At 39.8% G+C, this 4,799-nt stretch overlaps 1 protein-coding gene across 1 annotated transcript in view; it reads left to right on the forward strand.

Annotated features, from left to right (window-relative positions):
• SPEN (spen family transcriptional repressor) overlaps window positions 1–4,799 on the forward strand; it is a 50,746-nt gene that overhangs the window by 7,084 nt on the left and 38,863 nt on the right. The gene's annotated exons all lie outside the window — the stretch shown is intronic.

Raw genomic sequence — 4,799 nt, forward strand, 5'->3', positions numbered from 1 at the left:
TGGGGGGGGTGGCTAGAGGTAATCACTGGATTTCTGTCAATAGTTTGAAAATTCGTGTTGAAATGCCTCTCAGATATTTACCTTTCTAACAGTAAATTCACCCTAAGAGTGGAAACCATTGTACCTGTAAGTGTTTTACACTCAGAAGGGTTGGCAGAGTTGGAAGTGTTTCCTTTGCATACCAGTTCTTTGCCAAAACTGAAAATACTCATTAAGTAAATACATTTATCAGTATAATAAATACGCAGTGTTGGATTATTACTATGAATGGAATTTAACCACTGGTAACTCTCTAATCGAGGTAATCATTCTCATAAGATTTTACCTGCTTAAACATTGGACCTTGTGGAAGGGTTAGACGGGCTGACACTGGGGAGAGTGTGCAGAAGTGAAGATGAGGAAGTTAGTTTCTCCTCATTTCCCCACACACACTCCTGATGTCTAAAGAACTGTGCAAAGATGTATTTGCTTCTTTTAATTATTGTTTTCTACTCCTGGATTTAGACATCCAGATCCTGTCTTGGCTGGAGAGCAGGCAAGAGAGGCACAGAGAGAATATGAGATGCCTTTCAGACTGCTTTAAAGGCTTGTTTGTTTATTTCTAACACCTCTCTCTTAAGGAGATCTTAACACTTAGATAAGCACAACCCTTTGTCAAAGATTTTCACACTTACTGCAGCTTAAAAAAATTGGTGAGACTTCCAGAGGTCTCCAAAGAGAAGATGAATTGAAAAGAGGACTGCTTACATTTAAGGTTTTAAAAAAAAAAAAATCCCAAGCAGGAAAAAAAATAAATCTGTCTTCTGGTGTTCCTTTGCTCTTTGCAGAATGGGTAGAAGGGAGTCCAAGAAACTCGTAATATTTATAAAATGTCATTGTTGGGATGTCAAGATGGGATGAAATACTGCTCTGAATTTGAGAGGACTAAATATGATCCCGCTGGAACAAAGTTTTAAGATGTAATCAGAAGATAAGCAGCATCTGCTGTGCTTTAGCATTTCATTTTCTCGGCAATTTCTAGTTGTTGTAATGGAAAACTAGATGATACTCTGTGAGGAAAGGGAAATAAACATTTTTTTTTTCTTACTAATACAGTAAATTCAAATTCAGTAGAGCAAGTAACGGAATCTGGTGGATAGTATATTTCATTTCGAAGGCTCGGAAAGAAGTTTTACATGTTTCTAAGCAATGCGTTTGATATTAATAAACATTTAACCATATCCTTACTTTCTAAAGCAAAACCCCAGCTGGCCTTGAAGTCTTTAAAAGCATAAGTGGACTCTTCTGTTTAATTTTTAACACATTTTGAATTAACGATATAAATATGTGAACCCCTGGTACCCTGTGGTGAGCAAGAACTACCTTTGCCTCCTTTTTACTGAGGGGTAAGGTGCTCCCACTTGCTGTCCAGAACCCAGACCAGGCAGAAATTTATTTGCATCTCCATATCCTGGGTAGTAAATTCTGGCTGTGTCATTCCTGGATTGATTTATCAAATTCCATATCTATTTTTAATTTCTAGAGCGGGATTTAGCTGGAATAACTAAGGACAGTTTGTTTTCTGAGAAAAAATTACTTCTTGCAATTTCTGTAGTTCTCGGGGATTTTAGTAAACTGTAAGCGGAAATGATGTGGTGATGCTGTGAAATTATTAAGATCTTTATGACACTGAATTCTTCTGGAATTGTACGTCCTGAAGAACTTTGTCACTCAAGTCTTGTCCTGTCTGTGTCTCAATTAGCAGGGTGGAAAAGGCAAAACAAGTGGTGTTCACTTAGAGAGGTGGGTCTCTTACCCACGCTCCTGGGAATGTGTGGGGACAAACACCGGAGACTGCTGAAACTCGTGGGTGTTAAACACTTTGTGAGAATTTTTGTGTGTGGCACCGTCGTCCTTCAGGTGCTGTGAAAAACGAGCAGAAAGGCAGCGAAGAAGTTTGGACTCCATTCCCTGTGGTTTTCAAAGAGCTGTGAAGTAAATACAGCTTTCAATAAATGGAGATTATTTTCCTGGACAGTAACCTGAAGAAAGATGCTCTGCAGATTGTTTAAAAAAACAACCAAAGAAAAACACCCCCAAAAAAGCCTTTATTTCATAAAAGTTTGGAGTTGGTTGCATTGTATCTCAGCTAAGCTTCACTTCAAACATGTATTTGGAGGCCTTTACAGGGGATTTGTAACGGGAGCTGCAAAGGAGTAATTTAGAAGATAAGACCAAAAAGAACATGGTAAAAGGAGGGCTTTATTTTATTTTGTGGGCTCTTGGCAGTTGCAGACCGGGCCGAGGTGGGGAAGCTGGTGGTGCTTTCCGCGGGAGCTGCTGTCTCAGATGCCGTCGGCTGTATGCGGATCTGAGGGAAGAGTTTGCGTTTTTGAAGTTTCTTTAACTGAGACTGCTCGTTCCCACCCATCTTATGGAAAAGGATCATTGGGGTTTTTTTATCACCTTGAAACGGTAAAAAAACTCTTGGAAATGATGCTTGAATTTTCTGCCACCAAAAGCCTTTATTTCTCCATTTTGTTGACTGGAATGTGCACCACAAATAATATATTAGCAAACGTATTCTCTCTGTTTTGTCACAGAAGAAGCTGAACGTGTGTGGAAGCTGTGGGACCCCTTAGGAAGAAAACCAGATTTATTTTTTTTTGGTGCCTGTCCCAACCTCCTGAATACCCCCTTTTTGGGTAGAAAACGGTCATTTCTGTACTGCTTGTTGAGGTGTTCTAATGCGCTAAAAAAACGTGTGCTTTTTAATTCAGTTTTGTAATGTCAGATGGCTTGATATGTTTCTTACCTTTCCATGTGTTTGTGATTATTTTTAAAGCTTTGCTGCACCAATGTACTGAACCACATGGCACTGAGCAGTGGGACATTTTGCTCTTAAGAGCTGGGCATGTTGTGAAGTACCTTGTTGAGAAAGGATTTAGGTCGCTGAATGAAATCCAGAATGGGAAAGAGTGAACACAAATGTGTGTGTAAATCTACAGATCCTTTTAAAATTTATTTTTTGAGTGCTTATTCAGTTGTGTGATGTTGAGGATGCTAGAGGATTTACTAGTTAGATGAATGATTTCCTATAGCTTGTAATGTAAAATAGATCTTGCTCTGGAATTAAAAAAGCAACTTCAGCTTAAATGCAAAGCGACTATTTTCACCAGGATTTTAGGAGAGCAGTCATTCCTGTAGTTTGGAATTAAAGTGATGGTAAGAAGTTGCACATACAGAAGTCTGAAAATTGATTTTTTTTCAGTAATTTTGATAGGGTATACTCTAAAGCTCTAATGACAGGTGGGCAAGGCTTAAAGTAATGAGAGCTTGATTTTAATTTTAGATTTTTCTGTGATTAAATTCTTTCTGGAGCAACGAATTACAGTTGGAAAGAATACATATCTGTTATGTGTCTTAGTATTGAACATGATGATTTTAAGGGTCTTTTCCAACCTAAGTGATTCAATGATTCTAAATAAACAGATGAAAAATACTGCCAAGGGAATTTTAATCATGGGAAAAACAGGCTCCCTGAAACCTCCCATGGAGGCTGTGGTGTGTTCTGTTTTGTTGGGGACTTTTAGTATGTTTAAACAACTGAAGTGAAAGTAGAAATAAGTGAATTTTAGTTTCATTACATAATGCAAACCTTTCCCTACCATTGTCTTCCTCTCCTCTTTTCCGCTTAGTTTGTCTGCCAGCAAGTGATGAATCACTGACTTAGAATGGGATTTAGGGTTTTTGAGTGGGTTGAGAGATGTCTCTGCTGGGGACAGCTGAAAAATCGGGAAGAATGAGGTTAATTGTAGCAGTTCTGTCTTTATTTAAGAATCTGTGAGATGGGCTTTGCTGACGTTAAATAATTCCACATAAATTTTGCACTGTAGAGATCACCTGGATATTTTTAATCTCTTCTGGTAGAACGATAGGGTTCAGCATGCTCCTATTTGCATGGGGAAAAGAATTAGGCTAAGATTAAAAAAAAAAAAAAATTGCATGGAGTAGGAAGCCTCCCTTTCGATTACCACAAAAGCAACAGTAAATCCTCTAAGAGTCAGGTGAAACACCCAATCTTTACCTTTTGTTCACTAAAGCCGTGTGCTGCTTTGATGTTCTGTCTGTAAAGGGAAAGGAAAATTAAAAAATCCAACTCAGTCTCATCTTCTTGTTACCGACTGTCGAGCGCTTTCACTTTGTTCTTTCTTGTGTTACTGTTCATGTCAGCCTGTGCTGCTTCTCATCTAAATATAACCTAGACCATCCTCCTAAACTTTTTTTTTTTTACCCTTGGGAGTTATCAAGTTTCTTGAAATGTAGAACAGGCAGAAAATTTTCAGATAGCTTTGAAGAGAGGAGATATTTTTGTGCCGAAGAGATTAAAAAATAGAAAGCAAACCTTTATACACTCCGCCGAAAGAAGCTACCTGTACATACACGCACACGCACGTTTACACAGAAGTAGATCCTCCTGTGGAAAAGAAGCAGCAATACATCTCCCGGGCTCCAAGATCGCCTCGCAGCTGGCGAGCAAATGGTGTCTGTGTCCCCTTGGGAAGGGAACCGGCGACAGCCCCTCGGTCACCTCAGCCCAGGGGGAGAAGCCGTGCTCCCGCCCAAGCCCCGCCGCCGCCGAGCTGCTGACAGAGCGGCTGGGGGAGGGCGCCAACTCGCATTACCTCATCTGTATACTCTAGAGTAATCTATTAAAAATGTGCGTTGCATAATAGATTTTTATCTCGCTCTGAAAATCCGCCGCTTTAAATCACCTCGTAGCCTCTGCTGGCGGCGGGAGCGCGGCCCGGCGCTGTAAT

Source organism: Athene cunicularia (assembly GCF_003259725.1).
Source record: "Athene cunicularia isolate RWA chromosome 21 unlocalized genomic scaffold, athCun1 chr21_part1, whole genome shotgun sequence".
NCBI classification, from domain to species: Eukaryota; Metazoa; Chordata; class Aves; order Strigiformes; family Strigidae; genus Athene; species Athene cunicularia.